Raw genomic sequence first — 23,325 nt, 5'->3', positions numbered from 1 at the left:
ACTTGATCGGAAATCAAGAGCCACCTAGGCCCTCATTGTTGATGCAGATTTTGTTGACTTTTTTTTGTGTGTGTGCTGTGCAGAAAGATAGTTCCAATAACTTATTTTTGTTTTTGCTTCCCTTGCCTGAGGAGACATCTAGAAAAAAATGTTACTAAATTTTATGTTGAAGAGATTATTGCTTATATTTTCTTCTAGGAACTTAATGGTTTCAGGTCTCACATTTACATCTTTAATCCATTCTGAGTTTAGTTTTGTGTATGATATAAGAAAGTGTGCCAGTTTCACTCTTTTGTATGTGTTCCAACACTATTTATAGAACAGATGATCTTTTGGGTGCCTGGGTGGCTCAGTCTAATAAGCAACTACCTTCAGCTCAGGTCATAATCCCAGGGTCCTGGGAACAAGTCCTGCATCAGGCTCCCTCCTCTGCTCCTTCTCTCTCTGCCCTTCCTCACATTAATTCTCTCATTCTCTCTCTCTCTCTCTCTCTCTCAAATAAATAAATAAAATCTTTAAAAAATGAAATAATTGAAGAGATGATAGTTTCTACACTGTATATTCTTGCTGCCTTTGTTGCACATCAATTGAACATAAACACATGGATTTATTTCTGAACTATCTCTTTTGTTCTATTGATCTATGTGTCTGTTTTCATACCAGTAAGCTACTGTTTGTATTATTAAAGTTTTGTCATATATCTTGAAATCTGTGATTGTGATAACTCCAGCTTTTTTTTTAAATGAAGATTGGCTTGTCTATCCCAAATATTTTGTTGTTGCATAAAAATTTTAGCATTATTTATTCTAGTTCTGTGAAAAATGGTGTTGGTATTTTGATAAGGATTTCATTGAATCTGTAGATAGCTTTGGGTAACGTGAATGTTTTAAGATTAATTCTTTAAATCCATAAACATGGAAAATCTTTCCATTTCTTTGTGTCATCTTCAATTTCCTTCATCAGTGTTTTATACTTTTTAGAGTAGAGGTCTTTCACCTCCTTGGTTTAGTTTATTCCTAGGTATTTTGTTCTTTTTGGTGCAATTGTAAGTGGGATTATTTTCTTAATTTCTCTTTCTACTACTTTGTTATTAGTGTATAAAAATGCAGTAGATTTCTGTGTATTAGTTTTGTATCTTGAAAGTTTACTGAAATCATTTATACTTCAAATAGTTTTTGTTGGAATATTTTTAGGGTTTTCTATATATAGAATCATGTCATTTTGCACACGGTGAGTTTTACTTCTTCCTTACCAATCTGGATGCCTTTTATTTCTTGTCTAATTGCTGTCCACCAGGACTAAAACTCCACAAGAACTTCTAGTAGCATATTGAATAAAAGTTGTGAGAGTGGACATCTTTGTCTTGTTCCTGATCTTGGAGGAAAAGCTCTCAGTTTTACACCACTGAGTCTGATGTTAGCTGTTGGTTTTTCATATATGGCCTTTATTGTGTTGAGGTGTACTCCCTCCACACCCACTTTGTTGAGAGCTGTTTTCATGAATGGATACTAGATTTTGTCAACTGCTTTTACTGATCCTTTGAAATGATCATGTGGTTTTTATTCTTTCTCTTGTTAACATGATAATGTATCATATTGATTAACTTGTGAATATTGAACTACCCTTGGATATATGGAATAAGTTCTACTTGATTATGGTGACTTATTCTCTTGGCTATTAAAGAAAAAAACTGAAAAGTTTGAAATGTCTTCTCTACTCTCCAACACTTCTCCAAAGTTCCACCAAAAAGTAGAAGAAAATTACATTAGGTTTTTATATATATATATTTTTAAAGATTTTATTTATTTACTTGACAGAGAGAGATCACAAGTAGGCACAGAGGCAGGCAGAGAGAGAGAGAGGAGGAAGCAGGCTCCCCGCTGAGCAGAGAGCCCGATGCGGGACTCGATCCCAGGACCCTGAGATTATGACCTGGGCCGAAGGCAGCAGCTCAACCCACTGAGCCACCCAGGCGCCCCGGTTTATATATTAATTTAGAAAAAAAATATACAATCAGATACATTATATATTAAAAAATCATTTTTATATCTTGTAGTAAATTTCTATCATAAATAAAATCCATACTTCTTATTTCTTGTAAGAGTGTTTTTAATTATTGAATGCATGCATATGTATGTATAATTTTAAATCTCCATATTTTTAAGTGAGACAACTATTTTTATAGGTATATTTCATAGCCCAAAACGCTACTTAAAACTCTTCTTAATCTCAGTGTTTTTACAAGTGAATGTTTTAGATTTTCTAATTTGATCATCAGATTTTCTCATTCTATCACTCCACTTTTACTTTTTGAAAAAGTAGACTTTTTATTTATATGTGTTTGTATATTAGAATGAATAATCAGATCATTGTTCAGAAGGGTAAAAATCACCGCCATTCTAGTGTCTTTAAGGCTTTGATAGGCATGCTTTTTCTGATTTTTTTTTTTTCTGTTGTGGGAAAAGATGGGTTTGGTTTAAAAATTGTTTTTTGGAAATAAAATTTATTATAACTCCGAGTTTGCATGTGTTTTTTTTTTTCGTTTTAAAATAAGGAATTAATTATATATGAAACATTTTTCTTTTATAAAATGATGATTATTTTTCTTATTTTAGCCCTCTGATATGTATCAGAACATATTATTTTATGTTATTTTCTATGACTGTTTAAAGTCTAAATATTGATTCATATGATTGATTTAATATGCTCCTTGGATCAAATTCTTTATATTCTTGTGTTTATTGCTGAAGTTTATTTGGTAGACTTTTACCAATGATTTTTGCTTCCAATATACCATTATGAGAATGTTCATGTGTAATTCTATCCTACTTACTGAAGGGACTGCTAAAGGCTCAACAAAATCTGTACCTCTTCCTGTGCATACATCTTCACTATATTTCTTCCTTGAAGTTCATTTCCTTCATGTATTTGAGTTGTACTTATTAGAATTTCAGGATGCCATGTAAGCCATTTGAGGACTAAGACATTTAGCAGTTGTCTATATCTTCTCCACACTCACTTTTATCTTTCTGCCAGCTGGATGCAGATGATGATGAGTAATGGATCCAGAACAAGGAAGGCACACAGGTCCTTTGGTCCTTTCAAAGGAGGACCATTTGCTGACAAGAATTATATATATTTGACTCTTAGCTAAATAATGTTTACTTTTTTTTTAATGTTTGAGTCATTCAGCATCTTCAGGGATAATTTTAATTATAAAATGATGTATCTTAACAAATACATATCATATTTTATAATTAAGATTGAATCAGTTTTACAAAGTTTCTATATATTTTCTATGTTTAAATAGTGTAAGTATCAGTTCACTTGAGAGGGTGAACAAATTTAATCCTCAAATGTGAGTCAATCAGCTAATTAAAGGATAATCTTTAATAACTTTTAAATATGTAGATAAAATAAAATGCATTACTTTAGAAGCTAGTGGAGGAATTTCTTTTAATAAAAGAACAAGTCCTTTCATAGCATAATAATTGAGAGGATATTTTATATTGAAGGATAAACTCCATGATATGAGTTTATATAATAGAGAATATTACAAGCCGATATATTTACAAAGTCAAAGAAAGCAATCAGAGATACAGTAAGGGATCTTCACAGCAAGCTTATGCCAAAACTGGAGAATATACACCTTTTACAAATGGAACAACCAGTAATTTAATCCAGAATTATTTCTATATGAATGGAGGATGAGAATCTCTACACCTCATATTCATATTGCATTTCATGGTCCAGGACAGTGCAGTCCATTAAAAATATAATGTGAATCACAAATGTGACTCACATGTATAATTTTAAATTTCCTAGTAACCACAATAAATAAATACAAAAAGGTTATTTTTTTTTAAGATTTTATTTATTTATTTGAGAAAGAGCACAAGCATGAGTGGGACAGCAGAGGGAGAGGGAGAAGCAGACTCCTTACTGAGCAGGGAACCTGAGATCATGACCTGAACCAAAGGCAGATGCTTAACCGAATGAGCCACCTAGGTGCCCCAGATGAAAATAATTTTAATTAAAGATTTAACACTGTGCTCAAAATATCATTTATATATGCAATAAATATAAAATATTAAGGACATATTTTGATTTTTTTCACAATCTCCAAAATCTGTGTATATTTAACCCTTCAACACATCTCAGTTCAAACTAGTCACAGTTCATGTATTCAGTTGCCTCATGTGGCTGGCCTAGTGGCTGCTGTATTAGACTGGAAAATTCTTGAAGTAGGCATATAATATTAAGACTTTTTCACTATGCAAATTTGAAGAATTTGGATTCAACAAAACTGAATTTAAAAACAATGTAAAAGGGGTACCTGGGTGGCTTAGTCAGTTAAGCATCTGCCTTCAGCTCAGGTCATGATTCCAGGAACTTGGGACTGAGCCCCACATTGGGCTCCCTTCTCAGTGGGGAGTCTGCTTCTCCCTCTCTCACCCTCTTCCCTGCTAGTGCTCTCTCTCTCTCACATGTGATTTATCTCAAATAAAATCTTTAAAAAAAAAGAAAAGAAAAAGAGAGCCAAGGGAAGTAAAGGCAAACAAGAACAGTGTAGTTTTATAGACTCCAAGGAAAAACTGTTATTAAAAAAGTAACAACAGAGGCGCCTGGGTGGCTCAGATTGTTAAGCCTCTCCCTTTGGCTTGGGTCATGATCCCAGAGTCCTGGGATAGAGTCCTGCATCAGGCTGGCTGCTGGGAGGGGAGCCTGCTTCTCTCTCTCCCTCTGGTGTTCCCCCTGCTTGTGCTCTCTCTCTCTGTCAAGTAAATAAATAAAATCTTTAAAAAATAATAACAACAAAAGTAACTGGTCAAGTGAGACCAAAACTAAGTTTTCAGAAGATTTTATATTTGCAACTATTGCAAATATTTGGCTGAGAGAGTTTCATGGATTTGTTTAGTTTTGTATGATTTTTTTTAATGTGAAAATACACATGAATGTTAAGAACCCATGGAGAAGGAGGTCCTGAAGATGTAGGAGAGAGAAAATAGCATTTGTTAGAGCAGGTCCAGGTGTGGGTGGATTTCAGTTATGGTCTCTTCCCAGGCAGAACAATATTTAACCATTTTAAGGAGGAATAAAAAATAAATAAAAAAGGATATACAAACTCAGTAGGTTTGTAATTTTGTTTTCTGGAAGATGAATGATTTTCCAATATAATGATTTCTATTTTTTCTAGGAATTATAAACTAAGTCAGGGGGATTGAGAAGATAAGAAAATGGAACAAGAAAACTTCAGCATGAAGCAGAGCCGAGATGACAAATGGAAGATTAAGCTGATGTTACTAGATGGTAGTAACAGTGTTGAAGGTCCAGTTGAGGCATGAGATCATGAGTTTACAGTTGTATGAAACTGCTCAGTTTTGAGTTTTTCTTAGTAACACTCAGTACATGTTAGGACTACTTAATAATTATAAAAATTTTCTTGTGAATTTATGCTTATTGCCAATATCACCTACTAGTTTGTCCTTAATTTGTGACATTTTGGGATTCAAAAACTATAAAATTTATCTATCTTTTTCATCATGGTTTCTGGTATTGTGTAAGTAACCTGTTCTCCCCAACTGGTGCTTACTTTTAAACTTTGGATTTATATATAAAGAGTGAGGTCAGGGTAAAAATTTAACAGAATATTCTGTAAGATTCAGTACTCTGTTCTAATGAATTTTTATCCTTATTTGCAGGAGTTAATTTAAAATATTAATGGGTAATTCTAAGAGGAAAAATAAATAGCCCCCCTTTGAAGACATTTGGACATAATCTTTCAAACTGTAGAATTTGTTTAAGTTATGACTACAAAATTTAATTTTGAAGGTGTTTTTCTTTTATGTGGTGAAACGTGCTGAGTGTTTACAGAAGCAGCATCTGTGGTGTAAAAGACTAGAATAAGTGTAATAATTATCAATACATATATAAATTATAGTATATTCATAAAGTAACATAAAAATAAAACCATAATTTCCTTAACCATTGATATTGAGTCATACCCTTAATATTGTATGGAATGAATAAATGTAAACTGTAGAATAATATCTAAATTATGTTAATATTTTTATATATAGCTATACACATAGCTAAAGTTGTCCGAATAGTATAAATAAAACAGATATAATGCTTATCCCCTAGAGTAGAATTATGTCATACTAGAATGAGTCATTCTTAGGCTACTTTTCTATTCCTATATGTATGCATGTTCTTCTCTCTCTATACCCACACATACACACCACACCACACACACACACACACACACACACACACACACTCATACACATAGGGTGTATCATTTGATAAGTAAAAAAATAAATCCATGAAAAGTAACACAGGTGGCACATAGAAATGCCAAAATTGTGACATTGAGAAAAGTCAAAATAAGGATGAGGAAAGAATATGTTACACATAGATGAATTCCACTGCAATAAATATTTTAATATTTTAAAACAATGATTAAGAGAGACTGCACAAACATTATTTTTCCTATAATCTCTATTTATTTTGATTTATTCAAGATATATAGGGTTCTTCTAAAAGGAAAACAATATAAAAACTAAACAGCTTTATAGGTAGCCATCTTTAAGATCACAACATGTGAAGCTGTTAAGTCAGAACACAATATCATCAATCTCACCCAGTACTAAAAATAGTAATGCTGAAAAGACACAGGGAATCATAAGAAACGGGCAAATAATTTCTCTTTTGTGGAATCCTGATCATGTTGTGCTCCAAATAAAATATTTTCTTCTGCAATATGTGTTTTATTTTAGATTTAACATGCAAAGTTATATTTAAAACACTGCAAATTGAGACACTGTTTGACACAGGAATTTTGTCAGTTTGGGAACAACTCCCTTGGAGGTGATAAAGATTAATAAACTCTACTCTTAATGGTAGTTAAAATTATATTATTTTTTCAAGATATGATCTAGCCTTCACATGTATAAATTTAGCTATATGAATTCTAATTGTTAAAATTATATTGCCTTAAATATATTGTAATATTAACACAAAAATGAGGGTAGTAGATACACATAATAGTATCTCCTATGCTACTTCTTAAACTGTAAATCAGAAAAATATTTAAGACTTGAGAGTCTCTCAAAGATCATTTCTGAGATACTAATATATCTCCTCTAGTGAATAAATGGATGCCATATAAATAAACATTACTATATGTTTATAATTTTACGTACTGTAAAACTCAAAATAGTTTGAGTGAACTTTTCCCTAACATCTGAGCTGATGTTAGTAGGTAAAATATTTTAACACTTTTAAATTGTCCTTTGTCATCAACAACATAACATTTCATAAAAAACTATTTATTGCCTCTAGTAAAGTTGTATTTTTACTAGCCTGTTCCTTCTCTGCCATTTAAAGTAAATAGCTATTCTTCTTACTCCTTGGCTACAGTATAGCATAAATCTTGGCTTCATTATAAAGTAGCCATTTTTCAAGCTTATGAAATATTATTTGGTAATGCTAATCCCTAGCCTCAACTGCCACCAGAAATGTTTTAAAGCCAGGAAGAATAACTGAAATCAGAATTCTGTTAAATTTAGCCATCAAATACAATATCATTTTATGTTGGGAGAGAGAGTAGAATAGTCTATACAATTTGCTAATGAATAGATGACAAGAGACAGAGTGCCAATATGAAGACAGTATAAGCTATAGGTGTAAACTGCATTTAAATTGTAATTTTGACAATTAGTAGCTGTATAACAAAGAAAAATTATTTCACCCCTCTTTCCTTTTGTTTGCTCATTTAAGATAAGGAAATGCAATAGCTACCTTTCACTTTTGTTTTAAGGATTGTATAATGTAATATAAGTAAAGCACCCAGTAGATACTCAATAAACATAACCTCAGAGTATTATTAAGAATAGTAAAAAAAAAAAATGTAGGAGGACTCTGGTCTGTGCTTTTGTTAGTATAAAATTCCCTCAAAAATACATAAATGTTAATCAGATTAAATTAATGTGGATTTGTGTGTGCACACAATGCATTCATATAAACGAAATGAAAATTTTAAACATTCTCACTACCTGACCATATTTGTAAAACTATTCTGGACTCTCTTTTTGATTGAGGTGAAATTTACATAACATAAATTCAACCATTTTTATTGGTTTTTTTATTATTTTTTATTTATTTATCCAATAGAGATCACAAGTAGAGAGGCAGGTGGAGTGGGGGGGTGGGTAAGCAGGCTTCTTGCTGAGCAGAGAGCTGGATTTGGGGCTTGATCCAGGACTGGGGGATCATGACCTGAGCCGAAGGCAGAGGCTTTAACCCATTGAGCCCCCCAGGCGCCCCAAAGTCAACCATTTTTAAATGTAGAATTCTGTGGCATTTACTGCATTTACCATTTTGTACAATCATCACTTCTATCTAGTTCCCAGATATTCTCACAGCCCTCAATGAAACTCCTTACACATGAAGCAGACACTGTCCATTCTTTCTTCACCCAGTCCCTGGAAACCACTAAGCTGCTTTCAAGTCTCTATGAATGTACCTATTCTGCATATTTCATATAAGTAGCATTATAAAGTATGTGACTTTTTGTATCTGGCTTCTTTTATTTAGCACAAAGTTTTCAGTTTACTGACCTCTTCCTAATGTTGCTTCAGCTTTTCATGACATACCTAAGAAAATCACTGTAAAATCTACGACTGTGAAGAATTATCTTCTGGCTCTCTCACATTTACACCTTTGTTTCATTTTTAGTTAGTTTTTGAATGTGAAGTGAGGTGTTTCATTCTTTTCTTTTTTTTTTTTTTAAGATTTTATTTATTTGAGAGAAAGAGAGCATATGCAGGCAGGTGCAGCAAAGAGAGAGAGGGACAAGTAGATTCCTCACTGAGCATGGAGCCTATCCCAGGGCTTGATCTCAGGACCCTGAGATAATGACCTGAGCTGAACTCAGATACTTAACTGACAGAACCACCCAGGCATCCTGAGGTTTTTCATTGTTTTACATATAGTTATCCTGTTTTCCCAGCATTGTTTGCTTTTTTTTTGGTGAACAGTGATGTTGAGCATGTTTTTTTTACCTGTTGGCTATTTCTCTTTTTTGTCAGAAATGGCAAGATTTCAATCAATTTTTTGTCAGAATAATATTCCACTTTATATGTATACCATTATTTCTTTATTCATTCATTCATCAATGAGTACTTGGGTTTTTCTTATATATTGGCTGTTGTAAATAATGTTGCAACAAACATGGGATGCATATTATTTTCAAGTTAGTATTTTGTTTTTGTTCTTTTAGACAAATACCCAGAAGTGAAATTACTAGATCACATGGTAATACTATTGTTAGTTTTTTTTTGTTTTTTTTTTTTTTTTTTTTTTTTTTTGAGAAACACCATACTGCTTTCCATAATGGATTTGCCAATTTATATTTCCACCAACAGTGCACAAGGGCCCCCCTTTTTCCACATCCTCACCATCACTTATGTCTTGTTTTTATTTTATTTTTTTTCCTTTGTTACTATACATTCTAATATATTTCCTTGTGGTTTTAATTTGCATTTTCCTGATGATTAGTGATGTTGAACATCTGTTTATATGTCCATTGGCTATATGCATGTGTTCTTTAGAAAAATGTCTATTGTGATTCTCTGCCCATTTTTTAGTTTGATTGTTTGCTGTTGAGGTTATGAGTATTTTATATATTTTGACATTAACCCCTTATCAGATATATGATTGACAAATATTTCTTTCCTGTTTACTATGCTATCATTTCATTTTCTTGATTGTTTTGCTTTGCAGAAGATATTTAGTTTGCTGTCGTCTCACTTATACATTTTTGCTTTTGTTTGGGTGTTGGATTCAATAAATCATCACACGACCAATGCCAGAAAGTTTGCTGTCTGTTTCCTTCTGAGATTTTTATGTCTTTAAGACTTATATTCAAGGGTTTAATCTAGTTTGAGTTAATTTTGGGGAGTATAATGTCATACAGTGTTCTAGTTTCCCAGCACCATCTATGAAAGTGGCAGTCCTTTCCCCATTGCATATCCTCAACTCCTTTATGGCAAATCAATTGACCATATTTGCATAAGTTTATTTCTGGCATCACTATCCTGTTCCGTTGATCTTGGTGTCTGTTTTTATGTTACTACCATACTGTTTTAATGATAATACCTTCGTAATATGGTTTGAAATCAGGGAGCATGATGCCTACAGTTTTGTTTCCTTTCTCAAGATTGTTTTGGCTATTCAGGGTCTTCAGTAGTTCCATAAAAATCTCAGGGTAGTTTTTGTTTTTCCTTCTGTGAGGGATGCCATTAGAATATTGATAAGGATTGCATTGAATCAACAGATGGCTTTGAGTAGTATGAACATTTTAACAATATTAAATTCTTCCATTTCATGAACACAGGGTGGCTTTTCATTTGTTTGTGTCTTCTTTGATTTCCTTCATTGAAGTCATATGTTAATTTTTTGTTGTTGTTGATTCTGGCTGTTTTGTTGATTCTCTTCTCTTCTTTCTTATTCTCTCACTTTGTAGTATGATGACTTTTTTACTGGTATGATTAGATTCCTTCCTTTTTATCTTTGTGTATCTACTTTAGGATTGTGCCTTGTGATTACCATGAACCTTATATATAATGATTTATAATAGTTTCTCTTAAATCGATAACTTAAATTTGGTTAGATTCTAAAACTCTACATTCTAACTAACCCCATGTTTTAGAGATTTTTTTTTTTTTAAATTAGGGTGAATGAGAGAGTGCAAAATCTATGGGAGTGCAGAAGCAGAGGGAGGAGCAGACTCCCCATTGAGTAGGAAGCCTAATGTGAGGCTCAACCCCAGGACCCCGGGGTTATGACCGGAGCTGAAGGCAGACACATAACCGACTGAGCCACACAGGTGCCCACATTGTAAGTTTTTGATATCACATTATACATCTTTTAAATTTTTAATTAATTAATTAATTAATTTAAGGGGCAGAGATAGAGAGAGAGAGAACTTGTGCCAGGGAAGAGGTAGAGGGGAAAGAAGAAGAAGAGGGAAAGAATCTCAAACAGACTTCACACTGAGCAGGGAGACTGACATAGGACTAGATCTCAGGATCGTGAGATCATGACCTGAGTCAAAAGCAAGAGTGAGCGACACAGGACCCCCTACATTGTATGTTTTTTTATCTTGTAAATCCCTTAACTAATTTTAAGTGTAGTTGTTTTTACTACTTTTGCCTTTTAACCTTCATACTAGCTTTATGTGATTAATACATGACTTTTACTATGTATTTCTAGTGAGATTCACTCTTTTATATATGTTGTTGTTGTTGTTATTGTTACTAATTAGCACCCTTTCTTTTCAGCTAAAGAAATCACTTTAAGGTTTCTCACAAGACTGTCATGGTGATAATGAGCTCCTTTAGCTTTTCCTTGTCTGGAAAAGTCTACTTCTCCTTAAATTCTGAATGACAAATTTGTAGCATACAGTATTCTTAGTTGGAAGATTTGTTTGTTTGTTTGTTTGTTTTAGCACTTTGACTATTTTGTGCCAAATTATTCTGTCCTGCGAAGTTTCTGATGAAGAATCTACTGATAGTCTTATGGGAGTTGCTTTGTATGTCACAAGTTATTACATACATCTTGCTACTTTTTAATTGAAATATAGTTCACACAGTGTTTCATTAGTTTTTGGGTATAGAACATAGTGATTTGACAATTCTATATGTTGTGATATGATGTGGTAACTACCATCTGTCACCATACAGGGCTATTACAATACCATTGACTGTATTCCCTATGGTGCTTTTAAAGTTCTCTTCTTTTTAACTTTTGACATTTCATTGATAATCTGCCTTCATGTGAGTCTCTTTAGGTTTATCTAATTTTGTAATTCTCTGGACTTCCTGGATCTGGATATCTGTTTTCTTTACCCAGTTAGGAAAGTTTTCAGCCATTATTCCTTCAAAGAAATGATCTGCCCCTTTGTGCTCTCTTTCTCTGGGACCTCTATAATGGAAATGTTAGTTTGTTCGATGTTGTCTCATGTGCCTTTTAAGCTATCTTCAACTTTTTCCATTTGTTTTTCTATTTACAGCTCTCACTGGATGAATTCACTGATTTGTCTTTGAGTTCACTAATTATTTCTTCTACTTGACCTAGTCTGTTGTTGAATCCTTCTAGTGATTTATTTATTTATTTATTTATTTCTCTCTTTTTTTTTAAGTTCAGAATTGCATTCTTCAGCTCTTTGACTCTATGATGTTCTGTTTTGTTTTTAAATTCTCTCTCTAGGGGCACCTGGGTGGCTCAGTAGGTTAAAGTCTCTGCCTTCAGCTCAGGTCATGATCCCAGGGTCCTGGGATGGAGCCCTGCATTGGGCTCTCTGCTCAGCTGAGAGCCTGCTTCCCCTCCTTCTCTCTCTGCCTGCCTCTCTGCCTACTTGTGATCTCTGTCTGTCAAATAAATAAATAAAAATATTTAAAATAAAAAATAAATATCCTCTCTCTTTGTTGAAGTTCTTACTGCATTTCATCCATTCTTCTCAAAAGCTCAATTAGCATCTTGGAACTTTTTATAGGTAAATTACTTATCTCCATTTAAACAAGTTTTGTTTTCTTTTGTCTTGTTTCCCCTGAGTTTTATCTTCTTTTGTTTGGGTAGTATTCATTTGTTCCTTTTTCTGACTCATTGTGTTGATTTCTATATATTAGATGAAAAAACCACCTCTTCCAGTCTTGGAGTAGTGGTCTCTTATCGTAGATGAACCTTGTCATTCCATGCTATCCTGTTCTTTTTTGTCTTTTAAAATTTTGTGATTGCCCAAACAACCTATTGCTTTTTAATAGCTCCTAGTTTCTGAGGGTGTGCCAAAATCAGCTAGTATTTTAAAAAGGGAAGATCACAGCACTTACAGTCTTGTTGGCTGGAAGCTAGACTCCCAGTCAGCAGGTCTTAAAACAGGCAAATATGCACAGTCACGTAAGACCATAGGCATAACCCTACTGGTCACAGACCCAGGCAATCTGGAGGTATCATCTGGGCAGCATTTGTAAAAATTGGGGCACAATACAATTATATAAGCTATTCTCTGGAAGATACTAGAAAGCTGTAGTCAGGCAGAGGGCAACACAAAGATAATATCTATCAGCTAATGTTTTTTGAGAGCTACTCCATAGGCCCAAAATTTGCATGGAACCTGAAGCCTGTTCTTCAGACTGAGGCTCCAGGATAAACAAATAGGCCTCATTCACAGAAGGACTAGGGGTATGATTCAGTTTGTTGTTAGTGCAGTCCCTTGGAGTTTGTAGCCTACCAAGAACTGTATATCCGATTGTTAGAATCCTGGAGGACCCAGGAATACAAGGTCCCCTGAACACCAGGAGTCATGAACATCAGAGTAGCAGCTACCAAAACCCAGGCAACCAGGACACCAGAGATGTATAAGAACTCCCCTTTGAGATAACATGGCAGAGGGAGAACACATTGACAATTACTGCTTTTTGAGAGCTCTGGAAGGGATTATAGTCTGCCTTTAGCTCTGTGTTTAATTAGAAGTCTGTTACTCAAACTGCACCTATGGTTAGACAATAGGCCACTTTCACAGAAAGACTGAGCTCCAAAGTCTGTTGCCTCTTGATGTGCCCTGCGAGTGGTGGCTTTTTTAGTTAATTAGAATTCAGTGGAACTCACAAGCATAAGCCCCACTGGTCACCAAAGCCAGGAAAGATGGAGGTTTCTCCTCATGGCTGCTACAAAAATTCGGGTGCCAGACAATAATATGAGCTCCATTTGGGAGACACTGCTTTGTCCATTTTTAAGTCAAGTTATTTGTTTCTTGCTGTTGAGTTTTAGGAGTTACTTGTAGGTTTGGAAGTTTATCCCATCCCATAGGTTGCCTATTCATTCTGTTCAGTGTTTTCTTTCTTGTGCAGAAGGTTTTATGTTGATGCAATACTGTTTGCCTATTTTTGGTCTTGTTGCCTATGCTTGTACTGACATATTCAAAAAATCATTACATAGACCAAAGTCAATAAGCATTTTCCTTTTTTTTTTCTATTAGTTCTACAGTTTCAGGTCTTATGTTTAAGTTTTTAATTTATTTTAGTTGTTTTTTTTTTTATATGATGTGAGATAAGGTTCCAATTTCATTCTTTGGTGTGGGGTATCAAGTTTCTCTAATGCTACTTACTGAAGAGACCATCTCTCATTGTGTACTCTTGGCACCTTTATAAAAATAAGTTGAATAAAAATATGTGGATTTCTTTCCGGGATCTTTATTCTGTTCTATTGATCTATAAAGACAAAATATTCTAGATTTATGTTTTCATGCCAGGTCAATCTTGTCAATAGCTTTTAATGGTATAGGATTGTATATATATATATATATATATATTTTTAATTCAGAAAGTGTAATGCCTTCTGCTTTGTTCTACTTGCACAAGATTGGTTTGGCTACTTATGATTTTTGTATTTTCACATGAATTTTAGGATTGTTTCTCAATTTCTGTAATGAATGTCATTGGATTATGCTGAGTGAAATAAGTCAAGCAGAGAGAGTCAATTATCATATGGTTTCACTTATTTGTGAAGCATAGCAGATAGCATGGAGGACATGGGGAGTTAGAGAGGAGAAGGGAGTTGGGGGAAATTGGAAGAGGAGGTGAACCATGAGAGACTATGGACTCTGAAAAACAATCTGAGGGGTTTGAAGTGGCAGGAGGAGGTGGGAGGTTGGGGTACCAGGTGGTGGGTATTATGGAGGGCACGGATTGCATGGAGCACTGGGTGTGGTGCAAAAATAATGAATACTGTTATGCTGAAAATAAATAAAAAATAAGTTTAAAAAAAAAAGAATGTCATTGGAATTTTGATCTGGATTTTATTGAATCTGCAGATCACATTTCTTTTTGGTAATACATTTCTTTTTCATTTTAATAATAATAATAACAATTTCAATTCATGAGGAGGATGTCTATCTATTTGTTTTGATCTTTTTAAATTTCTTTCATCAATATTTTATAGTCAGTATTTGAATAGGCTTATTTTCATAATTTTTTCAAGTAGTTCTTGAATGACAGAAACAACTCATTTTTGTATATTGATTTTGAATCTTGCAACTTTGCTGAATCAGTATATTAATTACAAAAGTTTTTGATAAAACCTTTGGTGTTTTCTCTTTATAATGTCTTATCCAAACAGAGGCAATTTTACTTCTTCCTTTCTGATTTGGGTGTCTTCTTTTTCTTTGTTTTTCCTGGTTGTTCTGCCTAAAATTTCTAATACCATATTGAATAGGACTGGTGAGAGTGAGCATCAAAGCCTTCATCCTGATCTTATGGGAAAAAAACTTTTTTTTTTTTTTTTCTGGATTGAGTGTAATGTTATTTGTGGGCTTGTCATAATGGTCTTTATAATGTTGAAGTATTTTCCATCTATACTCATTCTACCAGGGTATTTATCACAAAAGGATTTTTTAAGTCATTTTCCTGCATCCATTAAAAAAATCATGTGATTTTATCTTTTTGTTTTTCTTATTAATGTGATGTATTACACTCATTTATTTGTGTATGTTTAACCATCTTTGCATTCCAAGGATAAATTCCTCTTGGTTGTGGTGAATAATTATTTTAATGTGTTAATTGAATTTGATTTGCTATTGTTTTGTTTAAAATTTTTACATCTATATTCAATCAAGGATATTATTTAGTCTTCTTAAAATGTTCTTATCTGGCTAGTACCAGGAAAATAATGGCCTTATAGAATGAGTTTAAAGAAATGTTTCTTCCTCTTCATCTTTTTGGAAAATTTTTATGTAAATTAGCATTAACTCTTCTTTATAACTATTTGATAGACTTGGCCAATGAGACTTTCTAGTTCTGGAGTTTTCTATGTTGGAAGGATTTGATTATTGACTCAATCTCTTCACTCATTTTTAGTCTGTTTGCCCTTTGATTTTTCTTTGACCCATTAGTTATGCAGAAGTATGTTACTAAATTTTCACATATTTGTAGGTTTTCCAATGTCTATTTTTGATGAGTTTTAGATTCTTAGTATGACCTGAAAAGCTACTTGGTATGACTTCAAATCTTAAATTTGCTAAGACTTGTTTTGTATCCTATATGATTGATCCTGGAGAATGTTCCACAAGCACTTGAGAAGAATATATATTCTACTGATGTTGGATAGACTGTTCTATATATTTCTGTTAAGTCTATTTGTATCACATTCACTCTGCCCGCAGAGAGACACGACACATAGTTAAGGAGAGCTCTTTTATTCTTACATGCTAGGGGCACCTGGGTGGCTCAGGTGCCTTTGGCTCAGGTCATGATCTCAGGGTCCTGGGATCTCGAGTCACGCATCGGGCTCTCTGCTCAGCAGGGAGCCTGCTTCCCTCTCTCTCTCTCTGCCTGCCTCTCTGTCTACTTGTGATCTCTGTCTGTCAAATAAATAAATATTCCTACATGCTAGCTTCATACACTCCAGAGGATGCTGCTCCTTCCCTGCTGGCTGGTGCGGGGCTTGCCCTGGGGCGCTCTCCGAGGACAGGGAGCTGGCTGCGGAGCAGGAAGCGCGGCGGGGCGGCGGCCTGGCTCCCCTCGGCTCCGGCTTGGCGGCGCTGGAGGCAGTGGCGGTGGCAGCTCTTCGCGCTTTTCTTTTCTCCAGGCTGCTGTAGCCGCTGCTCATACTGCTGGTCCCGTCGCATGTGGGCCGCCTTCCCCCCAGGCGCAGGTGGCCAGGCAGGGGGTGCCGCCCCCGCCCACCCCGGGAGGTTCCCAGCATGCGGACCCGAGCCGCTGGTTGGCCCTCCTGCTGCAGCTGCGGCCACAGCTCACCCCAGTCCTCCTGGCCCCTCCCAGTTATATAATCATGGTCAGCCAATCACAACAGGGTACATGAGTTAGGCACATGGACACTGCACTAAAGCATATAGGGCATGCAGAGATCACGCAGGGAACATGCAGGCGCCCGGTCCAATGAGAGTTGCTTCCTCATTCGGATGAAGCCTGTTTATTCTAAAGCCTGACCACACTGGCTCATTGCCAGCCGCCATCCTGTCTGGCTTGCCTAGTGGGGTCCCGGACACCCCGACATATTTGGTCTAAAGTATGGTTCTATTACATTTCCTTGACTTCCATCTGGCTTATCTATCTATGGATGACATTGGGGTATTAAAGTCCCCTGCTATTATTATTGTTGTTGTTGTTGTTATTTGTCTATTTCTCTCTTCACAACTGTTAGTGTTTGCTTGAGAAATTTAGGTGGTGTGTGTGTGTGTGTGTGTGTGTGTGTGTGTGTGTATGTGAGTTGTTAGGGTCCGTGATCAAAGGAACGAGACTGATACAAAGCGAAGGTCAAGCAAAGCTTTATTTCGCGCCAAGCATCATGAATCACACTGACCGGTCAGGGCTTTCTTTTATAAAAGGTGACAACTTTGACCCCGGCGAGCCTACTCCCAACAAGGTTGCTGGCGTCTAGGTCATTTCTCACTGTGTCACTGCTGAGGGTCCTGGTGTGCGGGGCAGGGCCACTGGCGTCTCAGGGACAGCTGACAGCTGAACTGCAGGTGTCTCAGGACCACAGGCATTGAGGGCCCGCTGACAACTGTACCGCTGGTGTCTCAGGCATCGAGGGCCCGCTGACAACTGTACCGCTGGTGTCTCAGGCATCGAGGGCCCGCTGACAACTGGACCTCTGGTGTCTCAGGCGTCGAGGGCCCGCTGACAACTGGACCGCTGGTGTCTCAGGTGTCGAGGGCCCGCTGACAGCTGAACTGCAGGCGGCGGCTCAGGGCCGCCGGAGGCTGGAGGCTGCAGGCGGCGGCTCGGGCCGCTGGAGGCTGGAGCGCCAAACACGGTTATAGCTCTTACAAGAGCTGTTACAGCTCTTCTATTCACCGTTGACTCCCCTGCTCTCCGCTGACTTCACCGCTCTCCGCCCCGCTCTCCGCCGACTCCACTGCTCTCCACACCACTCTCCCACTCTCCGCGGGCTCCACCGCTTTCCTGCAGCAGCCCCCCTTGACAGCCTGGCAGAGTAACCTTTATGGGGGTGGTTGAGCCCCACCCCTACACAGGTGGCCAATTGAATTCCAATTTCCCCAGTGGATATACATATGCCTCACTGATTGGATGTCTCCACTCAGTCTGCCCCACCCTTACATCCCCCCCTTTCCTTTGGAGATTAGTCAAATCCTTGACTTTTCAGCTTGTTCTATGTTATTTCAAGCATATAAGGTAAATATTTTGTCATTTCTTTAGTATAGCAACAATACACTCACAGTTTCTTTAGTCTTAGTTTCAGTCCATGGTCAGCAGGGTCTGTTGGCTGCATTTCCCATTTCTGGAGGGCATCCTTACTCTCAGCTCATTTGACATGACCCGCATGAACCCAGGCCCTGATGCCTTCCACTTTTACTGCCGTGAGTGTGGTTAGGATAACAGTAAATGGTCCCTTCCAGCGAGGCTCCAAATTCCCCACTTGATAGCGACGTATCCAAACCAAGTCCCCGGGTTGGTAAGGATGTGGTTCCACCGTCTTTGTTCCAGTGTGGGCAACTCAGATTCCTGCATGGGCTTTTTTTCTTTTTTTTAAGACAGACTGTAATGCCTGCAGTGACTGGAGTACAGACTGATCCGTCATTTCTGCTAGGGCAACCTCCTGTAGCCGAGGACAGAGCGGGGGGGATCTCCCAAACAATATTTCAAATGGGGTCACCTTGCTTAAATAGGGTGTACATTGGGCTCTGAGGAGGGCAAAAGGAAGGAGATCTACCCATCCACTGCCAGTTTCCAGAATTAGTTTTGTCAAGGTCTCTTTAAGAGTCCGATTCATTGGGACGCCTGGGTGGCTCAGTTGGTTAAGCAGCTGCCTTCGGCTCAGGTCATGATCCCAGGGTCCTGGGATGGAGTCCCGCATTGGGATCCTTGCTCGGCAGGGAGCCTGCTTCTCCCTCTGCCTCTGCCTGCCTCTCTGTCTGCCTGTGCTCTCTCTCTCTCTCTCCTTCTCTGACAAATAAATGAATAAAATCTTTAAAAAAAAAAAAAAAGAGTCCGATTCATTCTTTCTACTTGCCCTGAAATCTGGGGCCTATATGCACAATGTAATTTCCAATTTGTGCCCACAGCCTTGGCCAATGCCTGTGAGACTGAACTCACGAATGCAGGGCCATTGTCTGACCCAATTGCAAGAGGCAGCTCGAACCTAGGAATTATTTCTTCTAGTATCTTTTTTGCTACTACCCCTGCGGTTTCATGTTTGGCAGGAAAAGCCTCCACCCAGCCTGAAAAGGTATCCACAAAAACCAACATATACTTGTGCCATATTTTCCAGGTTTCATTTCTGTAAAATCTATTTCCCAATAAATTCCTGGTTTCTTACCTCTTTCTCTTTTCCCTCTTCCCGTTTTAATTCTTTGTACATTAACTGCCTGGCATTGGGCACATCTATCAACTACATCCTGAACCATACAACCTAATTTAGAAACCTGGAACTTCTTGCCTATAAGCTCCTTGAGTTTTCGTGTCCCCAAATGAGTACCCTGATGTATCTGGCCTACTAACTTCTTACCTAGTCTTCGAGGAAGAATTATTTTTCCTATTTTTGTTTTGGCCCAGTCCCCTTCATAGTCTAATTCAACCCATTTCTGTAAATACTTTAAATCTTCTTCTGAATAGTTTGGTTTTTCTGGTAGCGCTGGAGCTGGGAGTGTAACTAGTTCTTGCAGTTTTTCTCGAGCTGCCTGCTTTGCAGCTTGGTCTGCTAAGTAGTTTCCTTTTGAAATCAGATCAGTCCCCTTTTGATGTCCTGGGCAATGCATAACAGCCACCTCTTTCGGGTCCCAAATAGCATGGAGGAGAGCCAATATTTCTCTTCTGTTTTTAATTCCTTTTCCTCCCGCTGTTAGTAGGCCCCTTTCTTTATAAATAGCCCCATGTATATGCAGTGTAGCAAAGGCATACCTGCTGTCCGTATAGATGTTGGTGGTTTTCCCTTTGGCCATCTGCAGTGCCTTTGTGAGTGCAATTAGTTCCGCTCTCTGTGCCGAAGTTCCATGTGGCAGGGCTGCTGTCCAGAGTCTCTGCTCAGGAGAAACCACTGTGGCCCCTGCATACCTCTTTCCATTGACTATGTAGCTGCTCCCGTCTGTGAACAGAGTCATCTTGGCATCTGGGAAGGGAATGTCTCTGAGATCCGGCCTTATTCCTGTGACTTGGGTTAAGACCTCCCCACAGTCGTGTGGATGGTCAGCTAGCTCTTCTGGCAGCAGTGTGGCTGGATTTAGCACTGCTGGGGGTCGGAAGGCCACTTTTGGTTCATTGAGGAGAAGGGCCTGATACCCCGTTACTTGGGCGTTCGTCATCCATCGGTCTGGTGGAGTACGGAGAAGGCCCTCAATAGCGTGTGTGGTGGTTATAACAAGATTTTAGCCCAAAGTTAATTTACTCGCATCCTTAACCAGGAGGGCCGTTGCAGCAATTATGCGGAGACAAGGAGGGAACCCAGCTGCTACTGGGTCTAGTTTCTTGCTAAGGTAGGCCACTGGTCTTCGCCAAGGCCCCAGAGTCTGAGTTAAAACTCCTTTGGCCACTCCCGATTTTTCATCTACATACAATTGGAAGGGTTTGGTTACATCTGGGATGGCCAATGCTGGGGCACTCAGCAAGGCTGTCTGTAATTCCCGAAATGCTCCCTCTGCTTCAGCTGTCCACTAAATCCTATGTGCCCTCCTTTTGTCAGTTCGTAGAGAGGTCGGGCAATCTCTGCAAACTGTGGTATCCATAGCTTACAGTAGCCCACTGTTCCAAGAAACTCCCTTACTTGTCGGGACGTGGTGGGACGGGGGTATCGGGTGATCACCTGTTTCCTGGATTCAGACAGTGAACGTACTCCCTCATGGAGGTCAAAGCCTAGATAAGTGGCATGGCTCTGACAGAGCTGTGCTTTCTTTGCTGACACCCGATACCCTTTTTCCTGCAGAGCCTGTAAGAGAGCTCTCGTCCCCCACAAACATGACTCATAGTCCTCGGCAGCTACTAGCAAGTCATCAACGTATTGTAACAGCGTAACTCCTGGATTGGAAATTCTGTACTCATGCAAATCCTCATGCAGGGCCTCCTCAAAAATGGTGGGCGAATTCTTGAATCCTTGGGGAAGTCTTGTCCAGGTGAGCTGGCCTTGAAACCCCTCCTGTGGGTCAGACCACTCAAAAGCTAAAAGGGGCTGAGATTCCCTTGCTATAGGTATACAGAAAAATGCATCCTTTAGATCTAAGACAGTATATACAGTTCTTTTGGGGCCCAGGAGGGAGAGTAGGGTATAGGGGTGGCACTGTCGGGTGGATATCTTCAACCCGTTTGTTAACTTCCCGCAAGTCCTGAACTGGTCGGTATTCCCCAGTCTCGGCCTTTTTGACGGGGAGCAAAGGAATGTTCCATGAAGATTTTCTCCTCGGAGGCGGTTAATGTGTTTTCTGATCCCTTCCTTTGCTTCCTGGGAAAGAGGATACTGCCGGACGCGAATAGCCGTAGCTGTCGCCTTTAATTGTACCACCACTGGAGGTTGTTCTTTAGCCAAGCCAGGGGGCTTCCCTTCTGCCCAGACCTCAGGAAACTCGTTCTGTAGGATTTGGAGGAGGCATCCCCCCTTTGTCTCCTTTGGTTTTGAGACTGGCTCGTAAAGGCGGTATTCATCCACTGCTGCCATAAGCACCTGTACAGTGCGTTGTCTCAATGTTACAGTCATGTCTCCTTCTGAAAACTGAATGCCAGCTCTTAACTTGTGGAGGAGATCTCTTCCCATCAAATTATATGGGGCATTAGGGAGGACCAAAAATCGATGTTTAACTAATCCTGAGGCTAAATTTAAAGTCCTTTCTGTTGTCCATTTATGTCTCTCTGTGCCATTTGCTCCTTGTACCCAAACTTCCTCTCCAGATAGTTTTCCCATAGGTTTAAGTAACGATGAAAATTGGGCACCTGTGTCTACCAAAAAATCAACTGATTTCCCCTCCACTTCAATTTTTACCCGAGGTTCGGGGAGGGGCTCCGAACCATGGCCCCTTCAATCTCTGGTGGCAAGCATTTCCGTCTTCTTTTTAGGGCACTCCCTGGCCCAATGTCCTTTTTCTTTACAGTAAGCACACTGATTGGAATCTAAGTCTTCCCGCCTGCCTTCTCTCTGCTTAGGTTTTTCCTTCCATTTACTATCCCCTAGACGTCTCCTCCCCGCCTCATATAATGCCAAAACCTTAACCAATTTTTTTGTCTCTTTTTCATCCTCTTGTGCATCCCTGTTGCTAAATACCTTTTCTGCTATTCCCACTAACTCAGTCAGATTTTTCCCTTCAAATCCTTCGATTTTCTGAAGTTTCCTCCTTATATCTGGGGCTGACTGACTTGCAAAAGCAAGATTCATTGCCCTCTGATTTTCAGGTGCCTCAGGATTGATCGGGCTATACATTTTATAGGCTTCAATTAGCCTTTCTAGGAAAGCTCCTGGAGACTCATTCTTACCTTGAGTCACTGTACTACTTTTGGATAAATTTATGGGTCTCCTTGCAGCTGCACGGAGGCCTCCCAGTAGAGCCTGGCGGTAGAAACATAAGCTCTCCTTACCTTCATCAGAGTTTGGATCCCAGTCGGGAAGTTCCCTCGGGCAGTAGTCCTCCATCCAGCGGGGATCGAGGTCCCTGCCAAGTCTCTCACTTATCACCTTATGTGTTTCTCGCATGATGCGATCCCGTTCTTCCCCATTAAAGAGAGCCATAAGGAGCTGTTGAACATCTACCCAGGTGGGTTGATGAGTAAGAAAGACAGTTTCCAAGAGGCTAATTAAATCCTGAAGGGGATCAGAAAAGGATTTGTGTTGGGTTTTCCAGTTATAGATGTCAGAAGAGGAGAAAGGGATATAGCTTAAGAAAGGCCGCCCTTTCCCCTCTGGTAGAGCAACCTCACGAAGGGGTAGCATCGGCACAGACCATACCGGTGAGGTAGAGGAAGGCTGAGGAGGATAGGGGAAAGGGGAAGGATCAGGGCAGTCTCGCTGCATGGTGATCCCATAGGTGGACCCCGACCGTGTATGAGGTGGACTTGTAAAGACATTTTGGGACCGAGAGTCAGATTTAGAAGACAAATAAAGGGGGGTAAATTCCGCATCCTCCATATCTGATGGAGGTAGAATGGTCTCCTTCCCTGAATCCCCCTCATCTGTTTGTTCTGGTTTTGGTGCTCCAACCTTCCTTAGAGGGAGAGAAATAATTTCATTAGCAGGTGGAAGATGGGACTTGAGCCATGACGGTGGCTCTTCTATCAGGTATCGCCAGGCCACAATATACGGTACTTG

The sequence above is a fragment of the Neovison vison genome, chromosome 9 (assembly GCF_020171115.1).
Source record: "Neovison vison isolate M4711 chromosome 9, ASM_NN_V1, whole genome shotgun sequence".
Taxonomy (NCBI): Eukaryota; Metazoa; Chordata; class Mammalia; order Carnivora; family Mustelidae; genus Neogale; species Neogale vison.
Note: the sequence above shows the minus strand (reverse complement) of the source record.